The sequence below is a fragment of the Hemitrygon akajei genome, chromosome 6 (genome assembly GCF_048418815.1).
Source record: "Hemitrygon akajei chromosome 6, sHemAka1.3, whole genome shotgun sequence".
In the NCBI taxonomy this organism is placed as follows: domain Eukaryota; kingdom Metazoa; phylum Chordata; class Chondrichthyes; order Myliobatiformes; family Dasyatidae; genus Hemitrygon; species Hemitrygon akajei.
In genome coordinates this window covers 119,092,518-119,106,890 of record NC_133129.1, presented here as the reverse complement: position 1 = coordinate 119,106,890, position 14,373 = coordinate 119,092,518, and positions in this window count along the sequence as shown.

Here is a 14,373-nt window from a genome sequence, read left to right as displayed (position 1 = left end):
AATTTTCCATTGAAAGAAGTGTAGGAACCGGGATCCAGTGAAAGCAGATGGAGGGCAGTTAACATCGCCTGTGAATCAGACACTGGACCAGCGGGACTTCTGACCGGCTCCATAGAAGCAGGCAGGGGGCCAGAGGTTTTCAGATGGGGTCATTGCATTTCTTCCAGGAAGCCTTGAGCCCATTCTTGAAACATTTTTTTTTCCCATCTGCCTAGTAACCTCCTCACAAACAAAGCTCATTCTGGCTTCTACCTTTTTTTCCAGTGCTGATGAAGGACCTTGCCTAAAATGTCAGTTGTTTATTCCCTTCCATAGAAGCTACCTGAACTGCTGAGTTCCTCCGCATTTTGTGTGTGTCGCCTGGATTTCCAGCACCTACAGATTTTCTCTAGTTTGTGACAATACTCCAAGTGTGGTCTAACTAAGGTTTTATAGAGCTGCAACATTACCTCAAGGCTCTTGAACTCAGTCCCCTGACTAATGATGTTCTAGCGTATCAGCCCATTTACGCTGTCCTCAAAAACATCTAGGTCCCTTTCAGTGATGAATACTGAGGTAAAATATACAGTAAGAACCTCCCCTACCTCCTCCAACTCCTGGCACATATTTCCTCTCCTATCCCTGATCAGTCCTACCCTCTCTCAAGTCATTCTCCTGTTCTTCACGTACGTGTAGAATGCCTTATGGTTTTCCTTAACCCTAATCACCAAGGCCTTCTCATGACCCCTTCTAACTCTCTTAAGTTCATTCCTAAGTTCCTTCCGGGCTACCCTGTAACTCTCAAGAGCCCTATATGATCTTGCTTTCTAAACCTCTTTTGTTTCTTGAAAGAATGCTTCATTCTTCCTTTTGTCATGGTTCCTTCAACCTACCACTCTTTCCCTGCCTCAAAAGGAGGAACCTAGCCAGAACCCTATGCAAGAGCTCCTTAAACAATCTCCACGTTTCCATTGTGCATTTCCCAGATATACGCCCTCAAGTTCCTGCCTACCAGCATCATAATTCGCCCTCCCCCAATTAAATACTTTCCTATTATCCATGTCCAAGCCATAGCAAAGGTCAGAGATTTGTGGTCACTGTCTCTGAAGTGCTCTCCCACTGAGAGATCTGTCATCTGACCTGGTTCATTGCCTAGTGCTAGATCCAGCATGGCCTCTCCTTTAGTCGGCCTGTCTACGTACTGTGTCAGGAATCCTTCCTGGATACATCTAACAAATTCCGCCTCATCTAAATCTCATGCACTGAAGAGGGGCAAGTCAATATTCTGGAAGTTGAAGTCACCCATGGCAACAACCTTATTATTTTTGCACCTTTCCAAAATCTGCCTCTTGATATGAACCACAGCATCTCTGTTGCTATAGGATACTCCAAATCGAGTGCTTCCTCTCTTCTTACCTTCATCCACACAATCCAGTAGATAATCCTTCCAGGACAACCTTCCTTTCTGCAGATGTAGTACTATCCCTGATTAGCAATGTCACTCTTTCTGTCCTTTTTAAAACATCTAGATCCCAGAACGTCCAGCAGCCATTCCTGCCTTTGTGACAGCCAAGTCTCTGTAATGGCCACAATACTGACTCATGCTCTGTGTTCATCCCTTGTGTTCCCGTACTTCTTACAATAAAATAGGTGCACTTCAATCCATCTGACTGACTGAAGTTCCACTGCCTGTCCTTCTTCACAGTCTGTAACAGACAGGCTAAACCAGGTGAGGGTAGCTGGCCTCGTGCTCCAGTGAGATAGGGACATGCCTGTCCTAGCATGTAAAGTCAGCTCTGGCGGACTGGGAGATGAGATCTACAGTGACATTCAGCAGCCTGGAAGGTGGTTCTGCAAAGTTCTGTGCGGAGTGAAGGGCATAACAAGGCACAGGAGAAATCACGGTCATCCATTGCAACCAAGGAAGACCACAGATGTGACGGCTGTTTGCGCCACTGGACTCAGATCTCTGAGGCCAAGAGAGTGCAATGGCTTTTCCACTTTAAAAACTCTCTCATACAGGTTTCCATACAGCTGACAGCCACCACGACAGGAGATTGAAAATTCACAATTCAGGAACATATCTGGATACAAAATAGGAGCAGGAGTCGGCCATCTGGTCCAGTGAGCCTGCTCCGCCATTCAATAAGATCATGGCTGATTGGTTGTGGACTCAGCTCCACCTCACTGCCTTTTCCCCATAATCCTTAATTTCCCTGCTACGCAAAAATCTATCCAACTGTGTCAATAGACAATAGACAATAGGTGCAGAAGTATACCATTCGGCCCTTAGAGCCTGCACCGCCATTTTGAGATCATGGCTGATCATCTACTATCAATACCCAGTTCCTGCCTTGTCCCCATATCCCTTGATTCCCCTATCCATAAGATACCTATCTAGCTCCTTCTTGAAAGCATCCAGAGAATTGGCCTCCATTACCTTCCGAGGCAGTGCATTCCAGACCCCCACAACTCTCTGGGAGAAGAAGTTTTTCCTTAACTCTGTCCTAAAAGACCTACCCCTTATTCTCAAACCATGCCCTCTGGTACTGGACTCTCCCAGCATCTGGAACATATTTCCTGCCTCTATCTTGTCCAATCCCTTAATAATCTTATATGTTTCAATCAGATCCCCTCTCAATCTCCTTAATCCCAGCGTGTACAAGCCCAGTCTCTCTAACCTCTCTGCGTAAGACAGTCCAGACATCCCAGGAATTAACCTCGTAAATCTACGCTGCACTTCCTCTACAGCCAGGATGTCTTTCCTTAACCCTGGAGACCAAAACTGTACACAATACTCCAGGTGTGGTCTCACCAGGGCTCTGTACAAATGCAAGAGGATTTCCTTGCTCTTGTACTCAATTCCCTTTGTAATAAAGGCCAACATTCCATTAGCCTTCTTCACTGCCTGCTGCACTTGCTCATTCACCTTCAGTGACTGATGAACAAGGACTCCTAGATCTCTTTGTATTTCTCCCTTACCTAACTCTACACCGTTCAGATAATAATCTGCCTTCCTGTTCTTACTCCCAAAGTGGATAACCTCACACTTATTCACATTAAACGTCATCTGCCAAGTATCTGCCCACTCACCCAGCCTATCCAAGTCACCCTGAATTCTCCTAACATCCTCATCACATGTCACACTGCCACCCAGCTTAGTATCATCAGCAAATTTGCTGATGTTATTCTCAATGCCTTCATCTAAATCGTCCTAGATATACTTATTGAGGTAGCTTCTACTACTATTCTGGGCAGAAAATTTGATAGATTCAACGCTCCCTGCGAAAAGCAGTTTCTTCTCATTTCCATCCTAAATTTGTTCCCCCAAATCTTGAGGCCAAGCCCCTTAGTTCTAGTCTCACTTACCAGTAGAAATAATTTTCCTACCTTTATCTTATCTATCCATTTCGTAATTTTATATGTTTCTATAAGTTTGTGGTGGTTCAGTCTGAAGTCCGTGGTCCAGTCCGCAGACTCCGGATTTCGGGTTTTCCAACGGTCCCTTGCTGCAGTTGGACTTAACCAGAAACACCTGAGGCTCGTATTGGAACTGGGAATATAAGTGACCCTGGCATTGAGTGTGGTGGGGGTTGGCTTGTCAAGATAGTCATGGCACAGATGGCTGGTAGAAGGCTAGAATGGACTCTTGCTATCCTTGGGGCTGTGTTGGAGAACCATGGCTTCTGGGAGCCTTGCTGGTAGTAGTTGGAGTGGTCATTGTGGTATGGATTCAGCTGTTTCCTGGGCCAGCTGGGTGGCTGTCAGCCACTCTGAGCTAGGTAGGGATCTGATTGCTTCTGTAGTCAGCCAAGGCTGCCGGCTGTAATGGCTACTTGGAGCTACCCTGTTGCAGAGGTGGAACTGTCTCTTGTTCCTTGGTGTTTGTCTCTTCCTGTCCTCACCCCCATGGGGTAAGTCTGACTGTTCTGCCATTGCCCTGCAAGGGGATCTGTCTTGCCTTGTCCTTGCCTCCATGGGGTAAGTCAGGCTGTTCTGCTGTTGCCCTGTGGGGGGAATCTGTCTTGTCTTTGCCTCTGTTGGGTAGGTCAGGCTGTTCTGCTGTTACCTGATGGATGGTCCTGCCCCACCTTGGTGTGGAGTTATAGATAAGTCCTGGCTCCATGTTGATGTACAGTTCCAAGTCTGCCCCTAGCTCCAGCCTCCGAGTTCCCCAAGCTTGCAGCCTGCAGCCTCGACCCAAACTTCAAGACCCCAAGTCCCTAGCCAAGCCTCGTCACGTCCTTGCCTGGGTTTGGGGGTCCGAGCCTGAGGTAAGACCCAGGTTCTGGGTCCTTGCCCAGTCTCGGGCTTGGAGTCCACCCCAGACTCCTTGTTCCCAGTCCCTCGTCCTGGTCCTGCTTCCCTAGCCTAGGCTGCATCCTGTCCCATCCTTGGGTTCTGTCTCGTCCTGTTTCTGGGAACTCCAGTGTCTGTATCCTGCAGTTAGGTCCTGATTCAACACCTGCCTTATGACAAAGATATCCTCTCATTGTTCTGAATTCCAGCAAATATCTTCCCAGGTAACCCAATCTCTCCTCAGATGAACCTACTCATCTCCTGACTCTCCTAGTGAACCTCCTCTACACCACCTCCAAAGCCAGTATATCTTTCCTCAAGTAATGAGTCAAGAAACACATGCAGTAGTCCAGGAGCAGCTTTGTATAGTCATTGCATACCCTCCCTTCTCTTGCATTCAATCCCTCCAACAATGAAGGCCAGCATTCCATTTGCCTTTTTAATAACCTGTTGCATATGCAAACCAACTTTTTGTGACTCGTGCCCAAACACACCCAAGTCATTCTGCACAACATGCTGCAATCTTTCACCATTTAAATAATAATCTGATCTTCTAATTTTCCTTCCAAACTGGATGACAATGCATTTACCAATGTTGTAATTCATCTGCCAGACTCTTGCCCACTCACTGAAACTTCTATATCTCTCCGCCTCCCCCCACCCTCGGCACAATTTGATTTTCCATTCAATTTAGTGTCATCAACAGGCTTAGATACACTTCAATTGGTCCCCTCTTCCTAATCGTTACCGTGGGGTATATCACGGACAGTCCCAGAGGGACTTGTTCACCCGACAGCCAACCAGAGAATCAGAATCGGGTTTGTTTATCACCCGTATATGTCATGAAATTTGTTAACTTTATGGCAACAGTACAATGAAATACATGGTAAATAAGTGTATATAAAAACTGAGTTACATTAAGTCTATATATGTCTATTAAATAGTTAAGTTAAAATAAGTAGTGTGAAAAAAACAGAAATAAAATGTAGTGAGGACGTACTCTTGGGTTCAATGTCTATTTAGAAATCAGATGACAGGGAAAGAAGCTGTTCCTGAAGAATTGAGTGTGCGTCTTCAGGCTTCTGTACCTCCTTCCCGATGGTAACAGTGTGAGGAGGGAATGTCCTAGCTGGCGGAAATCCTTACTGATTGTCATCACCTTCCTAAGTCAACTCCTTGAAGGTGTCTTCGATACTATGGAATGATGGAGCTGACTAATTTTACAAGTTTCTGTATCTTATTTTGATCTTATACAGTAGCTCACCCCACCAGCCATACCAAATACCAATTTATCCAAAATCTTTGCCTTCTAGGCTTGTAAATTATCCCTAACTCCACGCATTCTTATGGATAAGTCTTCGATGAGGCACCTTATCAAATGTTTTCTGGAAATCCAAGTATACATTATCTACCATTCCCCTCTATTCACTGCATGCATTATATCCTCCCAGAACTCTGGGAAGCGTGTCAAATGGGACCTGCCCTTCCTGATTCCATGCTGCATGTGCCTGATGGAATCACTTGTAACTAGATATCTCGCTATTTCTTCATTAATGATAAATTAAGCTAACCAGCCTATAGTTATCTTCCTTTTGCCGACTTCCTTTTTTTAAAAAACAGTGGCAGAGTCTTCTCGTCTGCACTCACATCTATGATGGTGAAATGCTTTGAGAGGCTGGTCATGGCTAGACTGAACTTCCAGCAAGAAGGACTTGGACCCATTGCAATTTGCCTATCACCACAATAGATCTATGGCAGCTGCAACCACAATGGCTCTTCACATGGCCTTAGATCACCTGGACAATACAAACACCTATGTCAGGATGCTGTTCGTTAACTGTAGCTCAGTGTTTAACACCATCATCCCCACAGTCCTGATTAATAACCTACAGAACCTGAGCCTCTGTACCTCTCTCTGCAACTGGATTCTCAGCTTCCTAACTGGAAGACCATAGTCTGTGTGGGTTGGCGACACACCTCAGGGGTGTGTGCTCAGCCCACGGCTCTACTCTCTCTATATCCATGACTGTGTGGCTAGACATAGCTTAAATGCCATTTATAAATTTGATGCTGATGAAACAACTGTTGTTGGTAGAATCTCAGTTGGAGATGAGAGGGCATACAGGCGTGAGATATATCAGCTAGTTGAGCAACAACCTTGCACTCAACGTCGGTAAGAGCAAAGAACTGATTGTGGACTTCAAAAAGGGTAAGGTGAGGGAACACAAACCAATCCTCATACAGGGATCAGAAGTGGAGAGAGTGAGCAGTTTCAAGTTGCTGGGTGTCACTCTGAGGACTTAACCTGGTCCCAACATACTGATGCAGCTATAAAGAAGATGAGACAGTGGCTATATTTCATTAGGAGTTTGAAGAGATTTGGTATGAAACCTAAGACTTGAAAACTTATACAGATATACCATAGAGAGCATTCTGACAGGCTGCATCACTGTCTAGTATGGGTGGGGGGGGGGGGGGCTACTGGGCTACTGCGCAGTATCAAAAGAAGTTACAGAAATTTGTAAAATCAGTCAGCTCAATAGGATCCAGGATATCTTCAAGCAGAGATCCCTCAGAAATGCAGCGTCCATTATTAAGGACCCCATCACTCAGGACATGCCCTGTTCTCAGTGTGATTGCCAGGAAGGAGGTACAGAAACCTAAAGGCACACACTCAGCGATTCAGAAACAGCTTTTTCCCTCTGCCATCCGATTTCTAAATGGACATGGAACCCTTGGACACTACCTCACAATTTTTAAATATTATTTCTGTTTTTAACTATGTTAATCTAACCATTTAATATACATATATGTACTTACTGTGAATGATTTACTTATTTTTTCTTTCTATGTTATCATGTATTCCATTGAACTGCTGCTGCGAAGTTAAATTTCACAACACAGGCCAGTGATACTGAACCAGTTTCTGATCTCACTGCCATCAGATTTCTGAACAGATCATGAATAAATGATTACTACATTGTTATTCTTTTTTATTTTTGTAACTTATGGTGATACTATATCTTTGCATGGTAAAACTGCCACAAAACAACCTATTTCACGTCATATCAGTTGGCAATAGTAAACCAGATTCTGGTTCTGAAACATAATTGGTACATTAGGTATTATTGGGCTCAAATTCCCAAACAGCCATCACTGTCCTGCACCTGGTTTAAATGGCATTCCCCATGAGTGAGTCTGCTCACTAAGCATTGGAAGCCGGTAAGTCACCAGGACAATACTACCAAGCTCATGTGTACAAAGAAAGACTTTCAGTAGGGGTTACACCATGGGGAACAAGTCCAAAACCCCAACTTTACATCCATTCCTCAGTCACCCTAACTGAACCCCTTCCTTGTCCATGTGTTTCACTCTTCACTTGAGTCTTGCCCTTTGTGAAGAACATCACAACATTAGGTGACGAGGTTCTGCAGATGCTGGAAATCTTGAGCAACACACATAACGTGCTGGAGGAACTCAGCAGGTCAGGCAGCATTTATGGAAGGAAATAAATAGTCTAATTTTTGGGCTGAGACTCTTCATCATGACCCAAGTGAATGAATTATTCTGAATGAATTACCCTAGGTCTCTTCCCAAAACGTCAAGTATTCATTTCTATTATAGATTCTGCCAGGCCTGCTGACTTCCTTCAGAGTTCTGTGATGGTATTAGGAGGTTCAATTTCAATAAAGTATTACCTGTTGCATGACTTTCAAGCCTAAACTCAGTGTGGCTGGATTTGGTTCACTGGGATGAAAGGCTTTCAATGACTGGGTTCCTGAAATACCTGGAAAGGAATGATGGGTTTGTTAGGGTGCGGCCTGAGGCTGCTGAACCCAACAAGTCCATACTAGTTCCTTGCAGAGCAACGAAGCATCTTGCAATTATGCAATGCATTCAACATAATGTTTCTTCAAACAGGGATTATCAAGCAAATGAGGCTGTTGCCTTTCAGGCCCATGTTCAGTCATGACCTCTGGTGCTGTCTGTATGGAGTCTTCATGTTCTTCCTTCAAATACTTGGGTTACTCCAGGTGCTCCAGATTTCTCCCTCATTACAAAAGCATGCAGATCAGTAGGTTAGTTCACCAGTGTAAACTCTCCCTAGTGAGTGGTAGAATTTGTGTGGCCAGGAATGGAGGGAGTGGAATAACAGAGAATTAGAATGTAGAATTAGTGTCAGAGCACTCTGTTAATGTCCAGTACTTTTCTGCGCTCTGAAATGTGACAACAGGGCAGATGAACAAAAAGGCACCAAGATCGATTTCAAGGTATCCCAGAGAGGTGGTATCAGAGCATGGCAATTTTTTTGTGAGAAAGCTCCAACAACTCCATTTATTTCATTACCAAGTGGAGAGGAACATGGTTTCTTTCCCAAGGAAGTTTGAGAGCTAAAATGCAACTGAAATAGATGCCATTGGATTGGGGTAATGACAATCTGGGACACTTTCGGTGTCAGAATACCAATGATACTATGGAGTTGGAGAACTTGCAGAGACAGAGCAAAGGAAAGTTACAAAGAAATTTAAAAGCAAGGAGAATCTGAACACGATGTATCAGTCAACAAGTGCAGGAGAGATTGGGGCAACATTAGTCTTTCTTGAGGATACATGTTGGCAACAACTTGCCCTCTGACAAGTACTTAATTTGTTCAGCAACACCTTGTGGGATGTAACATTTAATTTATTCAATACAGTCCATCCAGAAAAATACAACAGAAAGCTGAGAATGAAAATTTTGATACAAAGAACTACAAAATGTTGAGACCATTCAGTAGGTCAGGCAGCTTCAGTAAAGGGAATTGTCATCAGCTTGAAAGCGGAAAGTCAGCTTCTTTCTGCACAGCTGACACCTGTCCTGATGATTATTTCCATCATTTCCTGATTTATGTTCTAGTTGTTTTCAGTATGGACGCAGTTAGCATGCAGGGTTAATTAATGTATCACAAGCTGCAGTTCCAAAACTCTTCGTCCTGTTGTTCATTTCTCGGCTGCCCAGAGACAGGTCATAAGGTAATGCCTGGCATGGATATGCTAAGTACTGTGGAATGCTGGTCCTTCCTGCAATGTGGAACAACAAGCTCACATGAGCATCAGGCAAACACGTCTCAACTGTGACCATTGATGCAGTTAAGACATGTTTGCTTGATGCCCACATGAGCTTGGGTATAGCTGAGGCATGCTTGGTACAATGTTCCCAGATTAACCAGATGCCACAGCATCAACTCACAAACTACACACCAATACACACATATACCACACCCGTTCCTCTTCAATAGAAATTAAGTCCCGTGCAGCTGAGTGAAATAATTACACTTACAACGTACACTCACTAAAATGTCAGCACATTAAAGATGTGCAGTTATATTGACATTGATTTTTAAGTGTTTCATATTTTAACCATAGTCATAGAAACACAAAGATAAAGCACAGAAACAGTCTATTCAGCTCAGTGACTTCCTGCTGGCCATCAGCCCCCTATTTACACTAATTGTGGATAGAAAGATAGATACTTTGTTGATCCCAAAGGAAATTACAGAGTCACAGTAGCATTACAAGTGCACAGATATAAATATTAGAAGAGAAATAGAAAGGATAAAAACAATAAGTTACCACAAACAGTGTGGGGGGGGGGGGGGGTCATCATTTCCCCAGCGACAGGCTGACTCATTATAGAGCCTAATGGACGAGGGTAAGAATTACCTCATATAGTGCTCTTTGGAGCAACTTAGTCTAGGCTAGTCCTCTGTTCAGCCAAGGTGGCAAGCAGAAGGTGAGAAACATTGTCCAGAATTTCCCATAGGATCCTTTGTTCTACCACAGCCTCCAGTGTGTCCAGTTCGACTCCTATAACAGAGCCAGCCTTTCTAATCAGTTTATTCAGCCTGTTGGCACCACCCATGTTGATGCCATTGTCCCAGCACACCACCGCATCGCAGATTGTACTGGTGACAACAGACTGGTAGAACATGTGAAGGAGAGGCCTGTAAACTCCAAAGGGCCTCAGTCCCCTCAGTCAACTCTGGTCTTCTTGCACACAGGCTCTGTGGTTGGTGCTCCACTCACATCTGTCATCCAGGTCCAACCCCAGGTACTTGTAGGTCCTCACCACATCCACGTCCTCACTATCAATAGTAACAGGGAGCAGTGCAGGCTTAGTCTTCCTAAAGTCCATCACCAGCTCCTTTGTCTTACTGATGTAGAGCTGCAGATGATTCAGCTTGCACTGTTTGACAAAGTCCTGCACCAGGAAGCTGTATTCATCCTCCCATCCTCCCTTTATACACCCAACTATTGCTGAGTCTTCAAAGAAGTTCTGTAGGTGACATGACGCAGTGTTGTATCTAAAATCTGAGGTATACAGGGTAAACAGGAAGGGAGTACTCTAAACCATTCCATTTTCCAAACGCTCTCATAACCTACTTCCAGATTCTACCATGTGCTTACACTCTGGGGACAACTGTCAGGCAGCACAGTAACGTAATGGTTAGCATTACACTGTTACTGTTACACGAGCAAGGTGGCGGACAAACCCAAGTGCAGAACACGGGCATGGAGGCAGAGTCCGGAGGTGCTTTTGACGTAGTGAGCGTGGAATCAGTATCCAGGAGCAATGCTAGACTTAAAACTGGCAGTCCTAAGAACCATGAAACAAGGTTACTCACACTGGAGTCGACCAACGAACTGGCAGCTCCTTGTTGTGATCACAGGGTTTTTATACGGCATTTTCTGGTGGAAAGCAGGTGTGTGTAGTTAGTGGAACCTAGGAATGATTGGAAACTAAACGAGGGGATTGAGGCCCAATTCCTGAGGTAAATAGCCAGGTGGGAGTTTGCCAGAAGGGACCATGACAGTTACAGCACAAGTAACCCAGGTTCAATCCCTGCCACTGTCTGTCAGGTGTTTGTACATTCTCCCTGTAATTATATGGGTTTCCTCCAAGTGCTCTGGTTTCCTCCCACAGTCCAAAGACTATATAGTTAGGAGGTTAATTAGCACATAAGACCATAAGACTTAGAAGCAGAATTAGGCCACTTGGCCCATCGAGTCTGCTCTGCCATTTCTTCATGGCTGATCCATTCCCCTCTCAACCATCATCAATTCCGTCATCCAATTCATTGACATATAATGTAAACAGAATTGATCCCAACAGAGACCCCTGTGGAACACCTTCCATCACTGGCAGCCAATTAGAAAAGGCTCCATTTATTTCCACTCTTTACCTCCTGCCAATCAGCCAATGCTCTATCCATGTTGGTATCTTTCCTATCTTATCTTGTTAAGTAGCCTTTTGTCAAAGGCCTTCTGAAAATCCAAGTACGTAATATCTGCTGTTTCTCCCTTGTCTGTCCTGCTTGTTATTTCCTGAAGGAATTCTAAAAGATTTGTCAGGCAAGATTTTCCCTTAAAGAAACTGTGCTGACTTTGGCCTATTTTACCATGTACGTTTAAGTACCCAGAAATGTCATCCTTCTGTCAGGAATGGGACCAGATGGACCCAAACGCAGGACACAGACACTGAAGTACTAGGGGGAGGACAGGATGGGGATGCCATGGCACTTAAGGATAGAGCTGAGGTTCAGGTAGATAGAGTGTCAGGCAGGTAGAGCAGAGCAGGCTCCCGGAGTTCAGGCAGGCAGAGCGGAGCGGGCTCCCGGAGTTCAGGCAGGCAGAGTGGAGCGGGCTCCCGGAGTTCGAGTTCAGGGAGACAGGCTCCCGGGGTTCAGGCAGGCAGGCAGACAGGTCCCCGGGGTTCAGGCAGGCAGGCAGGTCCCCGGGGTTCAGGCAGACAGGTCCCCGGGGTTCAGGCAGGTAGACAGGTCCCCAGGGTTCAGGCAGACAGGTCCCTGGGGTTCAGGCAGGCAGACAGGTCCCCAGGGTTCAGGCAGACAGGTCCCTGGGGTTCAGGCAGGCAGACAGATCCCCGGGGTTCAGGCAGGCAGGCAGACAGGTCCCCGGGGTTCAGGCAGGCAGACAGGTCCCCGGGGTTCAGGCAGACAGGTCCCCGGGGTTCAGGCAGGCAGGCAGACAGGTCTAGGTGGCTAGATAAGCTGGCGGAGAGCCTTCCCTGGGTGAGCTGCATATGTCCCGGGTAGGGCCGCCTCTCAGGCGGAAACACCAGAGGCCTGGGCACGATGCGGACCCCTAGGCGGGTGCGGGGCACAATCCCAGGGTTTGGGCAGAAGAGGAGGACGGGGCAGAACCTCCGCCGGGCAGCGGCAGACCAGCCGGGCCTGCCTGACGGAGGCAAGGGGTAGGAACGGGCAGAACCACTGTCGGGCAGCGGCAGACCGGCCGGACCCACCCGACGGAGGCAAGGAGTAGGAACGGGCATAGGTCTAGGGTGACCAACACAACAGCCATGATAGCAGGAAAATCAGGAAAGGCCGGCAGACAGCGCGACCACGCGAACAACACAAAACTGAGCGGAGAAGTGGGACCAGCACATGGGAAGAAAGGTGGGGGAACGGACCAACCTGCCAGTACTGGTATGGGGCAGAGAATCATGATGAGGAGAAGATCTGAGCCTGGACGGGATAACAGAATGCAGAGAAGAGTTCGGAGCCAGCGGAGAAACAGAACAAAACGACCACCCGCCTGTTCCCAGTCCCAAGTCCCCTTATAAGCACCTGCAGCTCAATGAGTCACAGGTGTGCCTCCTTGAGCCAGGAGGGTCCTAACTAGATCATGGGTGACGGAAGGGGCAACTGCAGGACCCGGAGTCCGGAGCACTCAGACCAGATCAAGACACGGAACACGGATTCCAGACCGGACCAGACCCTGACTGTACTCCCCCCCCCCCCCAAGGGAGCCTCCTGGTGACCAAAGCGGGGCTGGAAGGCCAGGGACAGTACGGGGGGGGGGGGAATATCCAGAGCAGAGAGGACCCCAGGGTAACGGGAACTAGCCTCCAGTGCCTGTGTCACTGGGTCCATGCATGGGGTGGGCGTTCTGTCAGGAACGGGGCCGGATGGACCCAAACGCAGGACACAGACACTGAAGTACTAGGGGGAGGACAGGATGGGGACGCCATGGCACTTAAGGGTAGAGCTGGGGTTCAGGTAGATAGAGTTCAGGCAGGTAGAGCGGAGCAGGCTCCCGGAGTTCAGGCAGGCAGAGCGGAGCGGGGTCCCGGAGTTCAGGCAGGCAGAGCGGAGCGGGCTCCCGGAGTTCAGGCAGAGCGGAGCGGGCTCCCGGAGTTCCGGCTGGCAGAGCGGAGCGGGGTCCCGGAGTTCAGGCAGGCAGAGCGGAGCGGGGTCCCGGAGTTCAGGCAGGCAGGCAGGTCCCCGGGGTTCAGGCAGGCAGACAGATCCCCGGGGTTCAGGCAGGCAGACAGGTCCCTGGGGTTCAGGCAGACAGGTCCCCAGGGTTCAGGCAGGCAGGCAGACAGGTCTAGGTGGCTAGATAAGCTGGCGGAGAACCCTCCCTGGGCGGGCCGCATATGTCCCGGGTAGGGCCGCCTTCCAGGCGGAAACACCGGAGGCCTGGGCACGACGCAGCCCCCTAGGCGGTTGAGGAATGTTCATGGAACATTGAAAATTGAACAATCCCAGGGTTCGGGCGGAAGAGGAGGACGGGGCAGAACCCCCGCCGGGCAGCGGCAGACCGGAGGCAAGGGATAGGAATGGGCATATTGCAAATATTGCAAATTTCCAGTGTTCCAGAACCATTGCAGCATCAAGTGATTCTTTAAAGATCGTTACTAATGTCTCCACAAGATCTTTAGCCACCTCTTTCAGAACCCTGGGGTGTAGTCCATCTTGTCCAAGTGACTTATCTACCTTTAGACCTTCTCCCTGGAAATAACAACTGCACTCACTTCTGCCCCCTGACACTTTTCAACTTCTGGCATACTGCTGGTGTCTTCCACAGTGAAGAATGATGCAAAATACTTATTGAGTTTGTCCATCATTTCTTTACCACCATTACTACTTCTCCAGTGTCATTTTCCAGTAGTACAATATCTGCTCTCACCTCTATCTTACTCTTTATATGACAAAGCTTTTGGAATCCTCTTTGATATTATTGGCTAGCTTACCTTCATATGTCATCTTTACCCATCCCCCATGGATTTTTTAGTTGCCTTCTGTTGGTT